The sequence below is a fragment of the Ovis aries genome, chromosome 4 (genome assembly GCF_016772045.2).
Source record: "Ovis aries strain OAR_USU_Benz2616 breed Rambouillet chromosome 4, ARS-UI_Ramb_v3.0, whole genome shotgun sequence".
Lineage (NCBI taxonomy): Eukaryota > Metazoa > Chordata > Mammalia > Artiodactyla > Bovidae > Ovis > Ovis aries.
In genome coordinates, this window is record NC_056057.1 from 18,169,928 (window position 1) to 18,196,935 (window position 27,008).

Genomic DNA, 27,008 nt, shown 5'->3' on the forward strand with positions numbered 1-27,008 from the left:
ACCAGGCTCTTCTGTCCATGAGCCTTCTCAGGCAAGAATTGTGGAGTAGGTTGCCGTTCCCTTCTCCAGGGGATCTTCCTGATCCTGTGATGGAACCCAGGTCTCCTGTATTGCAGGCAAATTCTTTATTATTTGAGATGCCATGTATACATATTATTAAAATTTTGTTTTATTTTATCCTGTTTGTCTGTTTCATGTCAGTTTAATTAAGACCAGCCAGAAGAACCTAGAAGTGCAGAGGAAAATGTCTTCCTCTCTGACATATCTTATCTCTGCTCCTAGCAACTCATGCATTGCTCAAATGTTGTTTCTCCTGTCAGATGACGTTTATAAAATCAGCAAGGTAACTGGGCTTCTTGAATTCGTAGAGTCTCTATTTTTTGTTTTTAATGCAGTGATAGAGGTAGTACTTGGCAAATAAGAGAATGTTGGAAGAGGAAACTCAATATATCGCTATATGTGTCCTAAATGATAAATATAGATTGAAGTTGATTGCATCCCTTGATGCGCCTTTCCACATTCCTTTTGTGTATAATAATGCCACTAGTAGGTAGTGGAGGCAAAGAGGAGATCTGAATAGGTAATGATGCTAATTTGCCACATGCAGGAACATTGCAAAAGTGCCCTTCTGCATTTACCATGTTAGAGGGGGAAAATGATAAGGAGTTTGCTTTAGAAATACATTATAAAAAGGAAAATTGATCTTTGTCTATGTTTGTCTTCTTTTGTTGTTGTGGGAACAATATTGAATGCTTTCTTGAAACTACTAATCAATTGCTATCTTCCTCCCAACAATCCTTTCTATCACTGTTTGATACTCTTTATCCCATTTCTCAGTACATGCTATGTTAGGACTATTCATTCGCTGAAACATTTATTGAGTGCTTACCTGTAGTCCACACTGCATTAGGTGTTATGGAGAGTAAATATAACTACAGAAGAGAAAATATTGTTTCTACCTTAAAGAAGACATTAGTCTTTCTATACCCAACACAATCTGACTGTTGATTGCTTTTAAGGTGGTTATGAGAAATGAAGTAAATAAGCATTTTGTCACCAAGTATAAATACAACATCTGTATTTAAAATTCTACTATAAACCTATCTTCCATAATTTTCCTACTTTTCAACACATTTTCCTCATTTCTTTAAAATATAATGCTAAAATCCAACATTCCTTAAGATAGTGCAATGTTTTTGCCACATCAACTCCATTATTATTAATCATCTTAAAACATTGTGTTGCGTTACAGTGAATATTTTATCCTTTATTGGAAAGTATGATTGATTTTACTAAGCATTACTTTTATAATTGAGACAGAAACAATTACAGATTTTTTCACTCCTCCTACTTATAGAATCTAAGGAGATTCTGAGATTTTCCTGTTCTCCCCTGGTTCTTAAGAGGTAATTGGGGAATCTCAAAGGACCTTTGACAGTGATTCATATAACAAAGAACTGAATCAGTAGAAGTCAGGGCAAAAAACTGGGCTGGTCAGAATTTGAGAATTTATTAAATAAAAATATTACAAACAGAGAGAAAAGGTACTTGAAGCCAGATGCTGTATAGACTTTGAGGAGACAGACAACTGAAGAGAAATTTTAGGATATATTAGACAGCATGCTGTACAGTGACCTGCCTCTTCTCTCTTTCATCCTTACCACAGCACTCCTGCCTATCAATAAACAAATACATACTCAAGTTACTTTTAATATATTTCAGATGAAAAAAATCACAATCAATTACAAGGCAAACTACATACTAGGCTTATTTGGATGTCAAAAAGTGGAAAAGCATTTTACTCATATGATATTGATCAGGTGTCTTCAGCTTTTAAGTTGCTTAGTAATCGAGTGATGACCCTTTTACTTCTTTAAAAATGTTACAAAAAACCCAGCTAACATTTATGAAAAATACTTTTATTTTAAACAAATAGACAGTATACGAGGTCTGCAGAAATTCCAATAAGACAGTCCGTGTGTGGCCCAAGCAGCTATTTTCCAAAAGTCTTCCAGGTATTTTTAATGAGCATCTGGTATCTGGAACCCCTGGTGAATACTCTGATAGTTTTCCTGTTTGGGAGAATTGCCAGGAAAGTGACTTGGTGTTAAGGAATGATTGGGCTAGGCAGTGGAAGATATTTGTCCATTTTTGGTAAATCTGTGTACTCTGTAGGGCTTCCCTGGTGGCTCAGACTGTAAAGAAACTCCCTGCAATTCAGGAGACCCAGGTTTGATCCCTGGGTTGGGAAGATCACCTGGAGAAGGAAGTGGCAACCCACTCTGGTAATTTTGCCTGGATAATTCCATGGACAGAGGAGCCTGGTGGGCTACAGTCCATGGGGTCACAAAGAGTCAGACATGACTGAGCTAACACTTTCACTATGCACTCTTTAACAAATATTGAGACAAATATTTCGGCGAATTTTCATTTTTGCTTTAATTAATTGCACTGAACACAAGCTTCATTTTCCCTAGCTTTTCTTACAGTTTCTGTCTTCACTGACATCTTTAAAAACTCCTCCCCCCCTCCATAATTATATAGCTATTACCCTATGTTCTCTTCCGCATTTTCTATGTACTCAATAGTAACGTGCTGTAGCTTTGTGAGGTGGGAGGAGATAGGGTGAAGGAATGAGATTAAATTTTGAGGTTATGCTATCTTTATACAATCAACTGTTATGCTTTCCAAACATTTCCGTTTGCCATAACAATTTGAGGATGTAAAACCCTTGCTCTTTTTTGTTTTTTTTTGAAAGTTTGAAAGAATTCTTTATTCAACTAGATTTACCTCTGTACTATAACTATTGCTCTATAATTATTTTTCAAATTTTGACTCTCAGGATATTCAAATATTCTGCCTTTTCTTTAATCATCATTAATTAGCTATATCATTAAATTATTCATTTCACACATATTTTCAAAATACTGATTTATGTATATTTTCTTATAGCATCTTTAGTCCAAATACAAAGTCACATCCCGTTGCATTTTTAATGTTAGTTAAACAGTCTTCTTTTTATTTTGCTAATTTTTCTAGTCAGCACTTTGTCAGTCTTTTCAGAGAACTAGGTCTTTGAGTTACTTTTTTTAAAACTACAATTTTTCCTATATACCAACTGATTTAAAAAAATCCCTTAAATTTCATTTTAAAATATGAAAACAAAAAGTAATATGCTGTAGATCATATTAAGAATTAACTTTTGAAATTTTTATCTTTACAGTGTTTTTATTTTATCACAAATTAATAGACACTGCCCCCAAATTTACAATTATAAACTCTTCACTAGGGTTTTGTAGTGTTTTTGATTGGTTGGCTTCTCTCTCTCTAAGTTTAATGTTTTCCTTATCATCCAAATGATATTTAAAAAATTTGAAAGTATTTTTGTGTGTACATACATGAGCATCCATATTGGCCTTTTAAGAATTTAACCAAGCCTAACTGGACATGGAACAACAGACTGGTTCCAAATAGGAAAAGGAGTACATCAAAACTGTATATTGTCACCCTGCTTATTTAACTTATATGCAGAGCACATATAAGAAACGCTGGGCTGGAAGAAGCACAAGCTGGAATCAAGATTGCCGGGAGAAATATCAATAGCCTCAGATACGCAGATGACACCACCTTTTTGGAGAAAGTGAAGAGGAACTAAAGAGCCTCTTGATGAAAGTGAAAGAGGAGAGTGAAAAAGTTGGCTGAAAGCTCAACATTCAGAAAACAAAGATCATGGCATCTGGTCCTATCACTTCATGGGAAATAGATGGGGAAACAGTGGAAACAGTGACAGACTTTATTTTGGGGGGCTCCAAAGTCACTGCAGATTGTGATTGCATCCATGAAATTAAAAGACGCTTACTCCTTGGAAGAAAAGTTATGACCAACCTAGATAGCACATTGAAAAGCAGAGACATTACTTTGCCAACAAAGGTCCATCTAGTCAAGGCTATGATTTTTCCTGTGGTCATGTAAGGATGTGAGAGTTGGACTGTGAAGAAGGCTGAGCGCTGAAGAATTGGTGCTTTGAACTGTGGTGTTGAAAAAAACTCTTGAGAGTCCCTTGGACTGCAGAGAGATCCATCCAGTCCGTTCTGACTGCAGAGAAGGCAATGGCATCCCACTCCAGTACTCTTGCCTGGAAAATCCCTTGGATGGAGGAGCCTGGTGGGCTGCAGTCCATGGGTCGCCAAGAGTTGGACAGGACTGAGAGACTTCACTTTCACATTTCACTTTCAAACATTAGAGAAGGAAATGGCATGGGGAGTCTACAGGCAAGAATACTGGAGTGGGTTGTCATGCTCTCCTCCAGGGGATTTTTCCAACCCAGGGATTGAATCCAGATCTTCTACCATGCAGGTGGATTCTTTACCATATGAGCCACCAGTGAGGCCAAATCTGCTAGTAAAATATGCTATTATTCCATTACTAGGAAGAGTTACTTTGAAATATATTAGGTGGTATTTTCTGTTACTTGTTATTTAATTAAAGTCTTTTGAATTGATTTACTTATAAAATGCAAACTTAATTTCTTTTTATTTAAATATAAATTTATTTATGTTAATTGGAGGTTAATTACTTTACAATATTGCATTGGTTTTGCCATACATCAACATGAATCTGCCACAGGTATACATGTGTTCCCCATCCTGAACCCTCCTCCCTCCTCCCTCCCTGTGCCATTCCCTCTGGTTCATCCCAGTGTACCAGCCCCAAGCATCCAGTATCATGCATCGAACCTGGACTGGCAATTTGTTTCATATATGATATTATACATGTTTCAGTGCCATTCTTCATTCCACCCTCTCCCTCACCCACAGAGTCCAAAAGACTGTTATATACATCTGTGTCTCTTGCTGTCTCACATACAGGGTTATCGTTACCATCTTTCTAAATTCCATACCTATGTATTAGTAACTGTATTGGTGTTTTTCTTTCTGGCTTACTTCACTCTGTATAATAGGCTCCAGTTTCATCCACCTCATTAGAACTCATTCAAATGTATTCTTTTTAATGGTTGAGTAATACTCCATTGTGTATATGTACCACAGCTTTCTTATCCATTCATCTGATGGACATCTAGGTTGCTTCCATGACCTGGCTATTATAAAGAGTGCTGCGATGAAGATTGGGGTACACGTGTCTCTTTCAATTCTGGTTTCCTCGGTATGTATGCCCAGAAGTGGGATTTCTGGGTCATAAGTCAGTTCTATTTCCAGATTGTTTGTTTGTTTGTTTGTTTTTTTAATTTTTAATATAAATTTATTCATTTTAATTGGAGGCTAATTATTTTACAATATTGTATTGGTTTTACCATACATCAACATGAATCCGCCACAAGTATACACATGTTCCACATCCTGAACCCCTCTTCCTCCTCCCTCCCTGTACCATCCCTCTGGGTCATCCCAGTGCACCAGCCCCAAGCATCAGTATCATGCATCAAACCTGGACTGGTGATTCGTTTCATATATGATATTATACATGTTTCAATGCCATTCTCCCAAACCATCCCACCCTCTTCCTCTCCCAGAGTCCAAAAGACTGTTCTATACATCTGTGTCTCTTTTCCTGTCTAGCATACCGGGTTATCATTACCACCTTTCTAAATTCTGTATATATGTGTTAGTATACTGTATTGGTATTTTTCTTTCTGGCTTACTTCACTCTGTATAATAGGCTCGAGTTTCATCCAACTCATTAGAACTGATTCAAATGCATTCTTTTTAATGGCTGAATAATACTCCATTGTGTATATGTACCACAGCTTTCTTATCCATTCATCTGCTGATGGACATCTAGGTTGCTTCCATGTCCTGGCTATTACAAACAGTACTGTGATGAACATTGGGGTACACGTGTCTCTTTCAATTCTGGTTTCCTCAGTGTGTATGCCCAGCAGTGGGATTGCTGGGTCATAAGGCAGTTCTATTTCCAGTTTTTTAGGGAATCTCCACACTGTTCTCCATAGTTGCTCTACTAGTTTGTATTCCCACCAACAGTGTAGGACGGTTCCCTTTTCTCCACACCCTCTCCAGCATTTATTACTTGTAGACTTTTGGATCGCAGCTATTCTGACTGGTATGAAATGGTACTTCATTGTGGTTTTGATTTGCATTTCTCTGATAATGAGTAATATTGAGCATCTTTTCATGTGTTTGTTAGCCATCCGTATGTCTTCTTTGGAGAAATGTCTATTTAGTTCTTTGACCCATTGTTTGATTGGGTCATTTATTTTTCTGGAATTGAGCTGCATAAGTTGCTTGTATATTTTTGAGATAATTTGTTTGCCAGTTGCTTCATTTGCTATTATTTTCTCCCACTCAGAAGGCTGTCTTTTCACCTTGCTTATAGTTTCCTTTGTTGTGCAGAAGCTTTTAAGTTTAATTAGGTCCATTTGTTTATTTTTGCTTTGATTTCCAGTATTCTGGGAGGTGGGTCATAGAGGATCCTGCTATCGTTTATGTCGGGGAGTGTTTTGCCTATGTTCTCCTCTAAGAGTTTTATAGTTTCTGGTCTTACGTTTAGATCTTTAATCCATTTTGTGTTTATTTTTGTATATGGTGTTAGAAAGTGATCTAGTTTCATTCTTTTACAAGTGGTTGACCAGTTTTCCCAGCACCACTTGTTAAAGAGATCGTCTTTTCTCCATTGTATATTCTTGCCTTCTTTGTCAAAGATAAGGTGTCCATAGGTGCATGAATTTATCTCTGAGCTTTCTATTTTGTTCCATTGATCTATATTTCTGTCTTTGTGCCAGTACCATACTGTCTTGATGACTATGGCTTTGTAGTAGAACCAGAAGTCAGGCAGGTTGATTCCCCCAGTTCCATTCTTCTTTCTCAAGATTGCTTTGTCTATTCGAAGTTTTTTGTATTTCCATACAAATTGTGAAATTATTTGTTCTGGCTCTGTGAAAAATACTGTTGGTAACTTGATAGGGATTGCATTGAATCTGTAGATGGCTTTGGGTAGTAACTCATTTTCACTATATTGATTCTTTTGATCCATGATCATGGTATATTTCTCCATCTATTAGTGTCCTTTTTAATTTCTTTTACCAATGTTTTATAGTTTTCTATATATAGGTCTTTAGTTTCTTTAGGTAGATATAGTCCTAAGTATTTTATTCTTTTCGTTGCAATGGTGAATGGAATTGTTTCCTTAGTTTCTCTTTCTATTTTCTCATTATTAGTTTATAGAAATGCGAGGGATTTCTGTGTGTTGATTTTATATCCTGCAACTTTACTATATTCATTGATTAGCTCTAGTAGTTTTCTGGTGGTGTCTTTAGGGTTTTCCATGTAGAGGATCATGTCATCTGCAAACAGTGAGAGTTTTACTTCTTTGCAAATTTGGATTCCTTTTATTTCTTTCTCTGCTCTGATTGCTGTAGCCAAAACTTCCAATACTCTGTTGAATAGTAGTGGTGAAAGTGGGCACCCTTGTCTTGTTTCTGACTTTAGGGGAAATGCTTTCAATTTTTCACCATTGAGGATAATGTTTTTGTGGTTTTGTCATATATAGCTATTATTATGTTGAGGTAATCAAATTAACAAATATCAAGCACAAAGAATAAATATTAAAAGCAGCAAGGGAAAAACAACAAATAACACACAAGGGGATTCCCATAAGGATAACAGCTGATCTTTCCATAGAAACTCTTCAGGCCAGGAGGGAATGTCAAGACATTCTTAAAGTGATGAAAGAAAAGAACCTACAGCCTAGATTACTGTACTCAGCAAGGATCTCATTCAAATATGAAGGAGAAATCAAAGCTTTACAGACAACCAAAAGCTGAGAGAATTCAGCACCACCAAAGCAGCTCTCTAACAAATGCTAAAGGATATTGTCTAGACAGGAAACACAAAAGGGTGTATAAACTTAAACCAAAAACAATAAAGTAAATGGCAACGGGATCATACTTATCAATAATTACCTTAAACATAAAGGGGTTGAATGCCCCAACCAAAAGACAAAGACTGGCTGAATGGATACAAAAACAAGACCCCTATATATGTTGTCTACAAGAGACCCACCTCCAAATAAGGGACACATACAGACTGAAAGTGAAGGGCTGGAAAAGATATTCCATGCAAATAGAGACCAAAAGAAAGCAGGAGTAGCAATACTCATATCCGATAAAATAGACTTTAAAGCAAAGGCTGTGAAAAGAGACAAAGAAGGACACTACATAATGATCAAAGGATCAATCCAAGAAGAAGATATAACAATTATAAATATATAGGTACCCAATATAGGGGCACCACAATATGTAAGACAAATGCTAACAAGTATGAAAGGGGAAATTAACAATAACACCATAATATTGGGAGACTTTAATACCCCATTCACACCTATTGATAGATCAACTAAACAGAAAATTAATAAGGAAACACAAACTTAAAATGATACAATAGACCAGTTAGACATAATTGATATCTTTAGGACATTTCACACAAAACAATGAATTTCACCTTTTTCTCAAGTGCACAAGGAACCTTCTCCAGGATAGATAACATCCTGGGCCATAAATCTAGCCTTGGTAAATTCAAAAAAATTGAAATAATTCCAAGCATCTTTCATGATCACAATGCAGTAAGATTAGTTATCAATTACAGGAGAAAAACTATTAAAAATTCCAACATATTGAGGCTGAACAACACACTGTTGAATAACCAACAAGTCACAGAAGAAATAAAAAAAAAATCAAAATATGCATAGAGACGAATGAAAATGAAAACGCAACAACCCAAAACCTGTGGGACACTATAAAAGCAGTGCTAAGAGGAAAGTTCATAGCAATACAAGCATACCTCAAGAAACAAGAAAAAGTCAAATAAATAACCTAACTCTACTCCCAAAGCAACTAGAAAAGGAAGAAATGAAGAACCCCAGGTTTAGTAGAAGGAAAGAAATCTTAAAACTTAGGCCAGAAGTAAATGCAAAAGAAACAAAAGAGACCATAGCAAAAATCAACAAAGCCAAAAGCTGGTTCTTTGAAAGGATAAATAAAATTGACAAATCATTAGCCAGACTCATCAAGAAACAAAGGGAGAAAAATCAAATTAATAACATTAGAAATCAAAATGGAGAGATCACAACAGACAACACAAAAATACAAAGGATTTTAAGAGACTATTATCAGCAATTATATGCCAATAAAATGGACAGCGTGGAAGAAATGGATGAATTCTCAGAAAACAACTTTCCAAAACTGAACCAGGAAGAAATAGAAAAGCACAGAAATTGAAACTGTAATCAGAAATCTTCCAGCAAACAAAAGCCCAGGTCCAGATGGCTTCACAGCTGTATTCTACCAAAAATTTTGAGAAGAGCTAACACCTATCCTCAAACTCTTCCAGAAATTTGCAGAGGAAGGTAAACTACCAAACTCATTCTATGAGGCCACCATCACCCTAATACCAAAACCTGACAAAGATGCCACAAAAAAAGAAAACTACAGGCCAATATCACTGATGAACATAGATGTAAAAATCCTTAACAAAATTCTAGCAATCAGAATCCAACAACACATTAAAAAGATCATACACCATGACCAAATGGGCTTTTTCCCAAAGATGCAAGAATTCTTCAATATCTGCAAATCAATCAATGTAATTCACCACATTAACAAAGTGAAAAATAAAAGCCATATGATTATCAACAGATGCAGAGAAGGCCTTTGACAAAATTCAACATCCATTTATGATAAAAACTCTCTAGAAAGCAAGAATAGAAGGAACAAACTTAATTTCTTATATAAATTGTACAACTCTTTATCACTCTGTCTTTGTAGGTCTGTCTGTCTCTCTCCCTCTCTATGTCTGTCTCTCTACCTTTTGGTATTTATGCTTCCTTCCAAAAATTCTCATGAGAAGAGGCTCTACATCAATCAGTCATTAAGGTCTTGTAGTGTAGGATGTATACAAGGAGGAGCAAGTGTGAAGACAGTGTCTACAGAATGACTTTTTTACTTCATTAAATGGTTAATCATATTAATTGATATTTTCCAGAATATTGGAATAGGTTTCTTGTAAATTTCACATGAAGTTAAAACTATCTAGCATTCATATAATTTACAGTATTACTATCAAACATTTTATCAATACTATTTACAATATACCAAGCAACTTTCATTGTTATGGCAAAGGGAGTTAGAAATTGAGAGATCCTGGCCATGAATGTGACTCATTCTTTGTCAAATTCATCTGAGAGGGAAAATAAGACTCTGGAGTCACATTTGCTAGTTTTCAAAAACAAAGACGATGTAGATATAGATTTTGATTGGCAATGATAGACTAGATTCCCCAGTTGCCAGAGTTATTTACAGTTGACAATCTGACACAAATACAGATTAAATAGAAGCTTTAACAACATTCAGTTTCAAAAAATCATTTTTTTCTTGGTTCTCAGCCAGTTAGTAGTCATGTAAAACCTATCTATGTCAGAGATAAAAAAAACTGAATAGGGCAGCAATGAGGAGGGTTAAACTTGGATAATTACACAAATGCATCAAGGCCGTCCATCAGGCCTAAATGCCTGCTATTATTTTGGTAGATTCTGATTTATTGTTTGATTCATCACTTTTCAAATGTAGCGTAATTGTAGGATTCCAAACTTTTGACCTTTACAAATGTCAAAAGAGGGGAAAATCCTTTCTATAATGCCAATAGGTGGTTTCTTTCCAAATTATATAGTGATTTATTCTTTACCTTAGTTCAAAACACTTTTGATAACTAACTAGGTTCACTTAAAATCAAACAAAACCAGAAACACCTCTTTTCTCAATTGGAATGATAGCTCTGGGTGAATAAGATGCATTTTATCTGGGGGAAATACTTTATCATGGTTTGTCTGGTAAAGGTATGGTGTATGCCAGTTTCCTGGCATGATTATTAATTTCACACTCAAAATTGAACCAGTTTGGATGATAAATTATATGACCACTCTATTACCAGTTCTATTGGTTAAGCTTTACCAGAGAAACAGAACGAGTAGGCTGTATAGATACATAAAGATAGAGGTAGAGATTTGTTTCAAAGCAAAGCTTCTAAGCTACTAGAAGGGGTTGGCAAGTTTGAAATCTGTAGACAAACAATCTGGAAATTCTCGGACAGAGTCTGAAGCAGCCCTCCCTAGGAGGAATTTATTCTGTTTTCAGGAAAACCTCAGTTTTGTTCTTAAGGCCTTTGAACTGATGGCTCAGAGGTTAAAGCGTCTGCCTGCAATGCAGGAGACCTGGGTTTCATCCCTGGGTTGGGAAGATCCCCTGGAGAAGAGAAATGGCAACCCACTCCAGTATTCTTGCCTGGAGAATCCCATGAACAGAGGAGCCTGGTGGGCTACAGTCCATGGGGTCGCGAAGAGTCGGACACAACAGAGCAACTTCACTTCACCAACATCCTCAAGAACAATCTTTTTTACTTGAGGTTGACTAATTGTAGATGTTAAGCACATCTACAAAAGACCTTTATAGCAACATCTCTAGTAGCGTTTGATTGAATAGCTGGATACTATAGAGGAAAAATGGCACCCGGCTCCAGTATGCTTGTCTGAAAAATCCCATGGACAGAGAAGCCTGGCAGGCTACATTCTGTGGGATGGCACAGAGTCAAACACTAATGAGTGACTGGCACATATATATGCATAGCCTAGCCATATGTATATACACAAATCAATCTGGTTTAGGGACATTCATTTCTATATATTAACAGTGAACAAGTACCAGAAAATAATAAAACCATCCTGCTTGTAATAGCATCAAAAAATAAATAAATAAGAGGGATAAATGTAACCAAGAGGTAAAAAATCTACATTGCTGCTTGTTTGGAAGGGTGGTACAGAAATTAAAGTTGGCCATAAAAGAGTCATTTTATGCTATCTATTTCTCGTATCTTCACTGGAACCTTGGAAAACCTATATCTTTCAGCAGAGCTCACATATCCTTTGGGAAAATATCCTGGCCTTCTGCTTATACCTTTTGTAAGTTAAAAACTATCTTGTCTGATGTGTGCTGACACTAGAGAAGGCTGACAACTTTTGATGCAGTGATTTGCTGATGAGGACAGAGTTGGTCTCTCCAGTAGTGCAAGTCTTTCAGTAGGGTGCAAGTAGCCTGTTGGCTGCTTGTATTTTGGCTTGGTTGGTTATTTTGCTTGTTGTTTTATTGATTTTATTAGCATCATAATCCAGGCTGGAATGCCTGCCTCCAAAAACATGTTCATAGCTGTGTCTGACTTTGGTGCTGTGGACTGGCTTCATTCTATGGTCTATTTGTAACTATAGTCTTGTGATTCTATTTGATAATATGAATTGAAAGAAGACCTCAGGGTAAAACTGTGTAAGAAGCTGAATATAAAACCTGTGTAAATGCTTGGCCTCCTGGCTTCTTTGTACTCTGGGAAACTTTAACTTTGTCCCCTAGGTCATTCAAGGAAATGCTTGAGATGATGACAAATAGTCATTCTCATTCATGCTTACCTTTCTTCCAGGCTGCTTGTTCTAAGGACAGGAAATGCAGTTTAAAAAATTAAAAAAAAAAAAAGAAAAGCCACTGTTCACTAGAGAAAAAATTAAAAAAAAAATGTTGTGTTACTCCTTTGGATGAGGCCAGTATGGAGCTGCTGTCTCGTGTGTATACTGTTCTCTATGAAATGCTACACATGGAAGAAGCTTCACTAGTCTGAAGCCACCAATATAAAGAGAGTCATGGTGAGACCATATAGAGACAGAAAGAATGGCTATAGAGCCACAGCTGTTTTCATCTTCCTAGCCCAATCATGAGAAGTGTTAGTGAAGGAACCTCCAAAGAAGACCCTACCACAACCACCATTTAATTGAAATTCAATGTGATCCCAAGATTTTGTTAGGTAGTTAGAATAGGAAAAATGAGTCCAGAATGGCAGTGGCTAAAAGACAAGGAAAAAGCCCACGAAAATAGAACAAAAGAAGGTCTGAGTGAGGACCTCAGGCAAAACAAACAGCTCTCCTGGCTAGGCCAATTTACATATGGCAGGCCCAGGGGGAGGAGAAAAAACATAAAAAGAGGAGCCAAAATTGGGCCAAGGCCTCTCCTCTTCCCATCTTTTGGGTCAGCATGCCCTTATGCCTCAGGGATGTATTTTCTTTTACTTTCTAAATAAAACTGAGCTATTACATGGAGCTGTAACACTGGTCTATCCTAGGGCTGTAACACTGGTCTGTCCAAGGGCTGTAATTGTAGTCAGTCACTTCAAATTTTTGTTGCAATGAGACAGAACCGAGGAAATTGCAAACTCCCCCTACATCCATGGTGCTGTGACTCAGATTTAACCTGGCTGAGACAACCTCGGCACGGCCCCTGCACGGCCAAGCACAGCAGGAGCCCAACTTGGTAAAAGCTCTCACAGTGGAAGCTGAATATGAAGAAAACCCAGTGCAGGGAAAGTGACAAGAAGCCCAGAATACTGGACACTGACAGTGAAAAACAAACTCAGCAGAAAGCTCATGCAGCTCAGTCTCAGATTCCAGAAGACCTCCAGTTAAGGTAAGAGGTCCTCATTCCTATGGCTGGAAGAACATATGTCTAACAAAACTTAATTCATTTACATTCTCTTGTTTCTTGTTTCCTCGAAGCCCCCATGAACAGGTGAGCAGCAATGGGTGCAACTGAGGGAATCTGGCAGTGGCTACTTCCCAGTGTGTCCTGAAGGCTCCACTATTCTCTGTGCTTTAATAGCTATTACCCAGACTGGTGGGGGTTCTTCTGTCCTTAATCTTCTTTGTGCCAAGGATCAGGCCAATGGAAACTGTGAGAACTGGTCAGGTATTTAGCAGATTTTCCAGCAGATTATGATGAGGATTCCTAAGCACGTTTTTTTCCCGCTGCTTTTTCTTCCTGTCCTTCAGCTCCTCTCTCTAGGGACTTGAGCCTGGCCAAAAACCATGGGGCTTGGCTTCAGGACAGCCATTTTTAATTTTCTTTTGCCTTTCTTTTCCATGGAGATGGTCTTGATCCCTGTCTCCTGTACAATGTCATGAACCTCATTCCATAGTTCATCAGGTATTCTATCTATCAGATCTAGGCCCTTAAATCTATTTCTCACTTCCACTGTATAATCATAAGGGATTTGATTTAGGTCATACCTGAATGGTCTAGCAGTTTTCCCTACTTTCTTCAATTTGGGTCTGAATTTGGTAATAAGGAGTTCATGATCTGAGCCATAGTCAGCTCCCCGTCTTGCTTTTGCTGACTATATAGAGCTTCTCCATCTTTGGCTGCAAAGAATATAATCAATCTGATGTCGGTGTTGACCATCTGGTGATGTCCATGTGTAGAGTCTTCTCTTGCATTGTTGGAAGAGGGTGTTTGCTATGACCAGTGCATCTTCTTGGCAAAACTCTATTAGTCTTTGCCCCGCTTTATTCCGCATTCCAAGGCCAAACTTGCCTGTTACTCCAGGTGTTTCTTGACTTCCTACTTTTGCATTCCAGTCCCCTATAATGAAAAGGACATCTTTTTTGGGCGTTAGTTCTGAAAGGTCTTGTAGGTATTCATAGAACCGTTCAACTTCAGCTTCTTCAGCATTACTGGTTGGGGCATAGACTTGGATTACGGTGACATTGAATCGTTTGCCTTGGAAACGAACAGAGATCATTCTGTCGTTTATGAGATTGCATCCAAGTACTGCATTTGGGGCTTTTTTGCTGACCATGATGGCTATTCCATTTCTTCTGAGGGATTCCTGCCCACAGTAGTAGATATAATGGTCATCTGAGTTAAATTCACCCATTCCAGTCCATTTCAGTTCGCTGATTCCTAGAATGTCAATATTCACTCTTGCCGTCTCTTGTTTGACCACTTCCAATTTGCCTTGATTCATGGACCTGACATTCCAGGTTCCTAGCAATATTGCTCTTTACAGCATTGGACTTTGTTTCTATCACCAGTCACATCCACAGCTGGGTATTGTTTTTGCTTTGGCTCCATCCCTTCATTCTTTCTGGAGTTATTTCTCCACTGATCTCCAGTAACATATTGGACACCTACTGACCTGGTGAGTTCCTCATTCAGTATCCTATCATTTTGCCTTTTCATACTGTTCATGGGGTTCTCAAGGCAAGAATACTGAAGTGGTTTGCCATTCCTTTCTCCAGTGGACCACATTCTGTCAGACTTCTCCACCATGACCTGCCCGTCTTGGATGGCCTCACGGACATGGCTTGGTTTCATTGAGTTAGACAAGGCTGTGGTCCTAGTGTGATTAGATTGACTAGCTTTCTGTGAGTATGGTTTCAGTGTGTCAGCCCTCTGATACCCTCTTGGAACACCTACCATCTTACTTGGGTTTCTCTTACCTTGGGCTTGGGGTATCTCTTCACATCTGGTCCAGCAAAGCGCAGCAGCTACTCGTTACCTTGGATGGAGGGTATCTCCTCACCGCCGCCCTTCCTGACCTTCAAGGTAGGATAGCTCCTCTAAGCCCACCTGTGCCAGCGCAGCCACCACTCCTTGGATGGGGGTTGATCTTCCTGGCCGCTGCCTCTGGCCTCAGACATGGGTGGCTCCTCCAGACCATTGCCCCTGACTGTGTGGATCACAATAAACTGTGGAAAATTCTGAGAGAGATGGGAATACTAGACCACTTGACCTGCCTCTTGAGAAATCTGTATGCAGGTCAGAAAGCAACAGTTAGAACTAGACATGGAACAACAGACTGGTTCCAAATAGGAAAAGGAGTGCGTCAAGGCTGTATATTGTCACCCTGTTTATTTAACTTCTATGCAGAGTACATCATGAGAAACGCTGGACTGGAAGAAACACAAGCTGGAATCAAGATTGCCGGGAGAAATATCAATAACCTCAGATATGCAGATGACACCACCCTTATGGCAGAAACTGAAGAGGAACTAAAAAGCCTCCTAATGAAAGTGAAAGAGGAGACTGAAAAAGTTGGCTGAAACCTCAACATTCAGAAAACAAAGATCATGGCATCCGGTCCCATCACTTCATGGCAAATAGATGGGGAAACAGTGGAAACAGTGTCAGACTTTATTTTTTTGGGCTCCAAAATCACTGCAGATGTTGACTGCAGCCATGAAATTAAAAGACACTTACTCCTTAGAAGAAAAGTTATGACCAACTTACGTAGCATATTCAAAAGAAGAGACCTTACTTTGCTGACTAAGGTCCGTCTAGTCAAGGTTACGGTTTTTCCTGTGGTCATGTATGGATGTGAGAGTTGGACTGTGAAGAAGGCTGAGTGCCAAAGAATTGATGCTTTTGAACTGTGGTGTTGGAGAAGACTCTTGAGCGTCCCTTGGACTGCAAGGAGATCCAACCAGTCCATTCTGAAGGAGATCAGCCCTGGGATTTCTTTTGGAAGGAATGATGCTAAAGCTGAAACTCCAGTACTTTGGCCACCTCATGCGAAGAGTTGACTCATTGGAAAAGACTCTGATGCTGGGAGGAATTGGGGGCAGGAGGAGACGGGGATGACAGAGGATGAGATGGCTGGATGGCATCACTGACTCGATGGATGTGAGTCTGAGTGAACTCCAGGAGTTGGTGATGGACAGGGAGACCTGGCGTGCTGTGATTCATTGGGTCACAAAGAGTTGGACATGACTGAGCGACTGAACTGAACTGAACTGAACTGGCTTCAGGACCTAATGAAGCTTAGGCTCTGATGACACATTGAAAATTTCAGTTAGATACAGTGATAGGTAAGAGGTGAATTTGTTCGAATTCAGAGAGAAGCATACTCCACAGGGTGTGGGCCATCTCAGAGGAGAGTGCAGTGGCCATGGAATGTGATGTGGCTAGTTTCTTCCAGCTGGGTGAATTCATATGCTAATGAGTGAAAGGATCATCCCAACCACTGGGGAACCACCCACCCCTCTGTGTTTAGACAGTGACTTGAAAATGTCCTGCCACCTCTGGGTGTGTCACTTAGCTTGCAGATTGGGGATGAAGATTTAGTTGAATTTGACTTGTCATTCTGTACTCATTTGATTTTAATCAGTTTATGCTATGCCCTTGGGCTATGTCATTCTTTCAAAAGTTGTGCCTTGCCCCCTTCTCCCCTCTTTCATGCTCCTTTCCTGAGCCCTGTCCAGGTCCACAATGTTGCCTTTACAATCTTCAGGAGGGACAACCAGAAAATAGCTGGCCCTTGGGAGGGAAATATTGTATAATATCCAATCCCTCTAGATATACGGGCCTTTGTTTTTTGAGTTCCTGCAACTTGTGCAACAACATCTCTAAGTGGACCTGCTAGGGCAGGTGACAGGCACACAATGCCTGCTAGAAGTCAATCTACTGGCATCCCTTCAAGGGCAATTGGGCTTCCACGGCTAATGTTTACCACTTTGGGAGTTAGTTCTGCAGGCCATTTGGACCCAAACCATTATCACCCTTCTCCTAAAGTTAAAAACATACCCTGGGATCAAATCTTACTCCACTTTTATGGAACATCTGGTCTGTTGCCTCTTACCAATTTGTTCTTAAGCCACTAACTCCTACAACCAGGACCCTGCCCCCTTGTAGGCAACATTTCTCCACCTTGCTTATTATTAAAATACTCTAAAAGCCCCTAACTGGACCAGATAATCCACTCCTTTGTCATTCATTCAGTTCAGTCACTCAGTCGTGTCCGAGTCTTTGCAACCCCATGAATTGCACCACACCAGGCCTCCCTGTCCATCACCAACTCCCGGAGTTCACTCAGACTCACATCCATTGAGTCAGTGATGCCATCCAGCCATCTCATCCTCTGTCGTCCCCCTTTTCCTCCTGCCCCCAATCCCTCTCAGCATCAGAGTCTTTTCCAATGAGTCAACTCTTTGCATGAGGTGGCCAAAGTACTGGACTTTCAGCTTTAGCATCATTCCTTCCAAAGAAAGCCCAGGGCTGATCTGGGCTGATCAGGGCTGATCTCTTTCAGAATGGATTGTTTGGATCTCCTTGCAGTCCAAGGGACTCTCAAGAGTCTTTTCCAATATCACAGTTCGAAAGCATCAGTTCTTTGGCACTCAGCCTTCTTCACAGTCCAACTCCCACATCCATACGTGACCACTGGAAAAACCGTAGCCTTGACTAGATGGACCTTAGTCATCAAAGTAATGTCTCTGCTTTTGAATATGCTATATAGGTTGGTCATAACTTTTCTTCCAAGGAGTAAGCATCTTTTAATCTCATGGCTGCAGTCAACATCTGCAGTGATTTTGGAGCCCCCAAAATAAAGTCTGACACTGTTTCCACTGTTTCCCCATCTATTTCCCATGAAGTGATGGGACCAGATGCCATGATCTTTGTTTTCTGAATGTTGAGCTTTCAGCCAACTTTTTCACTCTCCTCTTTCACTTTCATCAAGATGCTTTTCAGTTCCTCTTCACTTTCTGCCATAAGGGTGGTGTCATCTGCATATCTGAGGTTATTGATATTTCTCCCGGCAATCTTGATTCCAGCTTGTGTTTCTTCCAGTCCAGTGTTTCTCATGATGTACTCTGCATAGAAATTAAATAAGCAGGGTGACAATATACAGCCTTGACGCACTCCTTTTCCTATTTGGAACCAGTCTGTTGTTCCATGTCTAGTTCTTCATACAGATTTCTCAAGAGGCAGGTCAGGTGGTCTGGTATTCCCATTTCTCCCAGAATTTTCCACAGTGTATTGTGATCCACACAGTCAAAGGCTTTGGCATAGTCAATGCTTCTGCTGTTACCTAAAGTGAGCCTATGACAACAAAATGTTTACCATTGGAGGCACCCTAACCTGCTCCTATTGAGGACTAGGGGAGGAAATCAGTGACTTACACTCCCTTAGGACAGTAAGAAGATGAGGCTTATGGCTGCTTCACCAGGTTCCCAGTCTCAGGGCACAGGCTTGGATTGCTTTACATCATGATATCTATTCCTATCTGTGGTGAACAAACTGACTATGAGCTAAAATAATAATGCCTTAATCCTACCCAGCAATGGTCATACTGGAGACCTTGGGGACACCCAACACCAATCCAGGAGCCTGAGGAGGTTGATCTGCCTTGACCTGCCTATGGATGTTGCCCTAGAAACGTTGTCAAGCCTCAACCGGCTTGGGAATCTGCCAGTCCACGTCCTAGAAGGTCTACATGCCTCAACCTGCCAAGGGACCCAATTCTCGGGAGGCCAGCATGCCTTGATCTGCCTGGGGACTGGATCTCCATGAGGCTGTCATGCCTCAGCTTTCCTGGGGATCTGTACCGTGACCCAGGGACACCTGGCTCTTAGGTTGCAACAGTACTAGGTAGGATAAACTTCAGAAAGACTCACCCCTAAGGAAGTTTGCCCATGGAAATTGAAAAAGCCCAATTAGTTTTTTTCTTTTTTCTTTCCCTCCCTGTCATCACTGTCTTTCAGATGGGAAATAACCAATCCACTTCCCGACAGATACCTTTGAGATGCACCCTTGATAACTGTAAGCTATTTGATCCTCTAACTCTAAGGAGAAGTCACTTAAAATTCTTTTGTGCCGCTGCATGGCCACACTATCCTCTGGGGGACAAGAAACAGTGGCCTGAAGATGGACGTTTAAATCACAATACCATCCTACAGCTAGATTTATTATGCAAAAGACAAAGGAAATGGACAGAGATCCCCTGTGTCCAAATTTTCTTCAAATTAAGAGATATGAAGGAACTGTGTCTTAAGTATGGGATTGTTGTATGCCCTAAAAGTGAGCCTACTAGGCAAATGGTGTTCAGCACAGACAATTAAGAGGAAGGGCCTCCCCTTAAAGGCTCACCTCCCATGGCTCCCATGCCTGGTACTCCTTCCTTGTATCCAATTGTGTCCTCATATCTGGAAGCAACCCCTCCACAGAAGCCAACTTGAGTATGTCCCTTAGTGGAAACTACAGGAGAATTCGGACCAACCCAGGTCCAAAAGCACTTCTCCCTCTTTGAACTAAGACATATCAAACAAGACCTGGAAAGCTATACAGATGACCCAGGCAAATATATCAGTACCTTCCAACACATTACCTTGGCCTTTGATTTGACATGGAAAGACATCATGGTTGTATTTAGTCAAACTTTATCTGACCCTGAGCATGCTAGAGTCTTAAAGGAAGCCCGAAGTTATGCTATGGGGCTTCACATGTCAAGTAATAAATATCCAGTAGGGGAAATTGCAGTCCCCTCCTCAGATCTTAATTGAAATTACAATGACCCTGATCACATCTGGGAAAGGGATCATTTTCTGATATGCGTGAAGGCAGGACTGAAAGCAGCCCAGCAAAAAGTAATCAGCTGTGCCCAGGTCTCAGCAATAACTCAGGAGTCCAACAAGAACCCCAGTTGCTTTTCTGGAAAGGCTAAAAGAGGCCCTCCAAAAGTTTACCAATCTGAACTTAGACTCTTAGGAGGGACAGGTGATTTTAAAGGACAAATTCCTGTTCCAATGCTCATCAGATATTAGAATAAAATTGCAACAGCTACATCAGCAGGACCCTGCTGCCTTTTTAGATGAGATGGTCCAGACAGCCACTAATACTTTTTATAACAAAGAACGGAAGAGGGAGGCCAAGTTCCAGGAAAGGGAGAAAAGGAAAGAGACAAAGCATGCCCCGATGCTGGCTGCCCTCCAGGGAAGCCCTATGGAAACCCCAAGTCCTTAAAGGACAAGGCACAGGGCAAATGCCTAATCTGTAGACAGTTGTGGCATTGGGCCAAAGACTGTCCAAACTGTGACAAGTCTCCTAAAATGGCTTTCTACTAATTCCATTAATTGGGACATTGGATGGTACTCTGCCCTTGGGACCCAAGAGCCCCAAGGTCAAGTGTCAAGCCTTCCCTCATGATGGTTCAACAGGAATGAAGTGGCCCTCTCCAGCCAGCCCACCTATCGCAAATAACCATCCTGGGGCTGGAGCCAAGGATTCAACCGGATGTGGCAAGTAGGTCCAAGAATTTCTTGGTTGACACAGGGGCTACATACTCTATCTTGACCTCTTATTCCAGAGCCTTCTCCTCCCAAACCTGTAGCATTTTGGATGCTATAGGAAAAACAATTACTAAAAGATTCATCTAAGCACTTCTTTGTTGCTGGGATGGACACATATTTTCCCACAAGTTTCTGGTGGTCCCTGAGTGTCCTACTCCCTTATTGGGAAGAGATATACTCACTAAACTGGGGACCGCCTTTGTGATGAGAAGCTTTTCAGCCCCTAGAGCCCTACAGCTTCTAGTTACTACTGAGGAACCCATTACACCCTCTCCAATACAGAGGGACCTAAAACTATGGAAGGACAAAATTAACCTCCAGGTGTGGGACCAGGGAACTCCTGGGATGAGCCCACCAAGCTGAATTGATCATCACTGTCCTCTGAGATCCCACTCAGTTTCCTAACTGGAAGCGATACCCCCTCAGAAGAGAAACTTGGGAAGGATTACAGCCTCTAACAAATAAATTCCTTGCCTGTGGGCTATTGGTCTCCACCAGTTAGTCATGTAACAACCCGATACTCTTTGTAAAGGAAAAGGATGGAACCTGGTAAATGGTTTAGGTCTCTGGATCATAAATGAAACTGTAGTCTCCTTCCATCCCACAGTACCCTATCCCTATGTAATCTTGGGAGAAAACGCACCCACTGCCAAGTGGTTTACAGTCCTGGATCTTGAAGATGCATTCTTTTGCATACCACTGGCTAAAGAGTCCCAGCCTTCTAGTGGGAGGCTCCAGGAGGAAAACAGCAAGAGATGACTTGGACAGTATTACCTCAGAGGTTCAGAGAGGCCCACATATGTTTGGGCAGGCTCTTAGCCAGGATCTCCTAGGTCTGGACTTGGGACCTAATGGGAAAATATCACAATACATAGATGACCTACTAATCTGCTCTTCAGATGAGAAAAATGCCCAGCAAAATGTAATTCAGGTTCTAAACTTTTGGCAGAGAGAGGATATAAAGTCTCCCGTGCTAAGGCACAGATGGTCGAGACAAAGGTCACATACCTTGGAGTTCAGATTACACATGAGCCCAGAAGATTGTCCTCTGATTGAGTACAAGGAATCCTCCAGTTGCCCTCCCCTCTTGCAAAAACAATTCTGAGCTTTCCTGGGGCTAACTGGGTATTGTAGAATCTAGATAACCAAATATGGTTTAATTGCCCTGCTCTTATATGAAAATTTGAAGGGATGAGATGATTCAGTCCCATTGATGTGGGGAACTCCTCAAAAGAAGGCAGAGGGTATATTAAAACAAGCCTTAACTCAAGCACCTTCCTTGAGGTTGCCAGACCCAGGAAAAGCATTCCAACTTTATGTTCATGAAAAAGAAGTAATAGCCTTGGTAGTGTTAGCTCAAAGGTTGGGACCTGAGCCCCAGCCTGTAGCTTACTTATCCAAGAGGCTCAACCCAACTACCCGAGGCTGGCCTCCCTGCCTTCAAAATCTTGCAGCTATTGCAATCCTGATAGAAGATGCTTTAAAATTCTCTTTTTGGGGCAAACTAACTATTTCTACAAGCCACCAAGTGTAACAACTCCAAAATGGGAGAAGCCATTTATGGATGTCTGATTAAAGAATCATCAGATATCAAGTAGCACTGATGGAAAATCCAGGCCTGACTATATACCCTGTGAGGTTCTTAACCCAGCCACCCTTCTGCCTACCTCCGAGGGCTCTCTCCCCTTTCACTCTGGCCTAGAAACCTTGGACCACTGGACAAAACCCCAAGAGGGATTGTCGGAAGATACTCTGACCAATTCTGAGAAATTCTGGTACACTATGGAAGCAGCTTTGTCTTGGATGGAAAAGGAAGAGCCAGATAAGCAGTAGTCTCCAATTTTGAGACCACAGAGCATAAACTTTTGCCATCAGGTACTTCAACCCAGTTAGCTTAGCTCATAGCCCTGACTCAAACTTTAGAGCTTGGAAAAGGAAAAAAGTAGCAATTTACAGTGACTCCAAATATGCCTTTCTGGTGCTAAATGTACACGCTACTATTTGGAAAGAAAGAGGCCATTTGACCACCTGAGGACCCCCAATCAAATATGGTGACCAAATCCTTAGGCTTTTGGAGGAAATCCATCTGCCCACTGAGGTTTCAGTCTCCCATGGCAAAGGACACTAAAAAGGGAGGAAGGAAGTGGCACAAGGGAACCAAACAGTTGATCAGGCAGCTAAGAGAGCAGCATTACAGAACAATGACCTAGTAGGGGTTGCCACCTTAGTTCCACAGGCAAATTTGCCAGAAACACCTCCATATACTGAAGGAGAGACTCTTAAAGATGAGAGTGAGGGCTTTCAAGAAGATCATATGAGTGGTTCCAAAAGGAGGGACTCCTTTTTCTGCCTGGGAACCTCCAATGGAAATTGGTTAACTCCTTACATGCCACCACTCATTTAGGGAAAAAGGCCCTCCAGAGATTACTAGATTCCTTTAGAGGAACAGGCCTCCAAATGACTATTACAAGTGGTCTCCTCTTGTTCCACTTGCCAATTAAACAACCTCCAAGGAGCTTGAAGACCCCAGCTGGCCCAGCCTTTCCAACGACATGGGACCTACCCAAGCAAGGACTGGCGGATGGACTTCACCCAGATACCATTTCTCAAAGATATAAATACCTATTAGTCATGATAGGTACATTAACAGGATGGATTTAAGGCTTTCCCATCCAGACTGAGAAAGCTGAGGAAGTGGTTAAAAAAAAACAACAACAAACAAACAAACCCACAACAACTGTTCCATGAAATCATTCTGAGATTTGGTCTGTTCAGGTCATTACAAAGTGACAATGGGACATCATTTATTTCTAAGGTCACCCAAAGAGTCTCTAAAGCATTGGGCATTACTTATTATCTCTATTGTGCCTGGAGGTCTCAGTCTTCAGGAATAGTAGAAAGAGCCAACCAATTCCTAAAATCAGCAATAAAAAAGATAATCCAGGAGAACTTCCTGGGATGGAAGGAGGCTTTACCAATAGCTCTTCTCTGCACCCATATTGTCCCTAAGGAACAGGTTGGTCCTAGTCCTTATGGGATGCTATATGAGAGACCTTTTGTTTATGTAAATGACCTCTTCCTTTATCCAGAGGCTCAGACCCTCCAGTCTTATCCTATGGCCATTGGGCAATTCCAACAGGATATACACTTGTGGGGTGTCATCCAGGACCCAAAAGATTCTAAAGAGTCACCACTATATGCTCCAGGAACTCAAGTCCTAATTAAAGCATGGAAAGATGGGTCCCCAAAGGCTCAACTCTAGCCCACAGGCCCATACCCTGTAATACTTTCTACACCCACAGTAGTCAAGGTACCAGGATATGACTCCTGGATTCACTACTTATGAATCAAGCTGTGGAAGAAAACAGAAGAGGACACTCAATACACCTGTGAGCCCCTGGAGATCTCAGATACATATTCAGGACTACAGATGAGTGTCATTCTTATGAACACCCCTAAAATTAGGTTTCTGGGGATAAGATATTTCAGGACAGCTCTAAAAACCAAACACAACTTATCAGGGGTTGTAATCCAAAATAGACAGGAGATAGATCTCCTGATCCCTGAACAAGGAGGGGCTTGAGCCATCTTGAATGAGATGTGTTTTTTTTTTTTCTGGCTAAAGACCTCCAGCTAAGTTAAGGAAAGTCTCACAGTCCTAAAGAAAAACATTCATACCCTACAGGATTTCAAAGAATGAACTGAAGAGATCTCCTGGTGGCTACAATCTCTCTTTGGGGGATTCCCCTGGTGAGGGGGAATTTGGAGTTGGCTAACGCCCCTACTAGTTCTTGTTGTCACCATATTGATGCTGCTTATGATTTCTCCATGTATTATCAATTGTTTAACCCATTTTGTCTCTGCCCAGGTTAACAAGCTACAACATGCAGTGCCAGTTCCACAAGGATATATAAAACTACAGCTGACCATGGAAAATATCACTCACCCTTGAATGGACATAGCTATAAGGACTCTGATGCTTGAGACTAGCAAGAGAGGGAGGCTCAATTCTCCTCACCATCCCAGTTCGGTAGAAAGTAGCCAGAAAGAACTCTATGCCCCTATTCCCAAAGAATTGGGCCTTCTATTGCTTGAGGGGGGAATGTTAGGTATTTAGAATAGGAAAAAGAAGTCCAGAATGGCAGTGGCTAAAAGAGAAAAGAAAAGCCCATGAAAATAGAACAAAGGAAGGTCTGAGGACCGGAATGAGGACCTGAGGCAAAACAAACAGCAGTCCTGGCTAGCCCAATTTTCATACTACTCCCAGGGGGAGGAGTAAAAACATAAAAAGAAGAGCCAAAATGGTTTGGGGTCTCTCTTCTCTTTGCGTCTTTTGGGTCGGCATGCCCTCACACCTCAATGGTGTATTTTCCTTTACTTTCTGAATAAAACTGAGCTGTAACACAGAGATGTAACACTGGTCCAACCTATGGCTGTAACGCTGGTCTGTCACTGCAAAGTTTTGTTGCGATGAGAGAGATCCAAGGAAATTACAAACTACCCCCACAATTTGATATACAAAATAGATAACCAGAATTAGGAGCCAAATAAAAACAAAGTAAATTAAGGTAGTGGTAATTGAGGGCGATCCAAGAGAGCACATTCACATTATTAAGAAGGAAGATCCATCCATATATAGTCCTAAGGTCAAAAAACACACCGAGCCTTGGAGTCAACCAGTCTCATTTACTTATTTTGTGGATTACAGTGCATTTAAAAAGTCAAATTAAAAAAAAAATTAAATCCTTTGTTTGAATTCCAAATTCATAAAGCTAATATAGCAAAGGGTTTTAAGTAGCTGAATTTCTAGCTACTGTAATTCCTCATTGGAGACTGACATGATGACATAGCAGGTCCATGAATCAAGGCAAACTGGAAGTGGACAAACAGGAGATGGCAAGAGTGAACGTTGACATTCTAGGAATCAGCGAACTAAAATGGACTGGAATGGGTGAATTCAACTCAGATGACCATTATATCTACTATTGTGGGCAAGAATCCCTTAGAAGAAATGGAGTAGCCATCATAATCAACAAAAGAGTCTGAAATGCAGTACTTGGATACATTCTAAAAAACGACAGAATGATTGCTGTTGGCGTCCAAGGCAAACTATCCAATATCACAATAATTCAAGTCTATACCCTGGCCAATAATGTTGAAGAAGCTGAAGTAGAATGATTCTATGAAGACCTACAAGACCTTCAAGAACTAATACCCCCAAAAGATGACCTTTTCATTATAGGGGACTGGGATGCAAAAGTAGGACGTCAAGAAACATCTGAAATAACAGGTAAATTTGGCATTGAAGTACAGGATGAAGCAGGCCAAAGGCTACCAGTATTGTCAAGAGAACACACCAGTCATAGCAAACACCCTTTTCTAAAAACACAAGAGAAGACTCTACAAAGGGAGATCACCAGATGGTCAATACTGAAATCAGATTGATTATATTATTTGCAGCCAAAGATGGAGAAGCCCCTATACAGTTAGCAAAAACAAGCCGAGGAGCTGACTGTGGCTCAGATCATGAACTTCTTATTGCTAAATCCAGACTCAAATTGAAGACAGTAGGGAAAACCACTAGTCCATTCAGGAATGACCTAAATCAAATCCCTTACGACTATACAGTGGAAGTGACAAACAGATTCAAGGGTTAGATCTGATAGAGTGCCTGAAGAACTACGGATGGAGTTTGGTGACATTGTACAGGAGCCAGTGATCAAGATCACCCAAAAGAAAAAGAAATGTAAAAAGGCAAAATGGTTGTCTGAGGAGGTCTTACAAACAGCTGTGAAAAGAAGAGAAGGGAAAGGCAAAAGGGAAAAGGAAAGATATACGCATTTGAATGCAGAGTTCCAAAGAATAGCAAGGAGAGATAATCAAGCCTTCCTCAGTGATCAATGCAAAGAAATAGAGGAAAACAAAAGAATGGGAAAGATTAGAGATCTCTTCCAGAAAATTTGAGATAACAAGGAAAATTTTTATACAAAGAGGGGCACAATAAAGGACAGAAATGACAAGGGCCTAACAGAAGCAGAAGATATTAA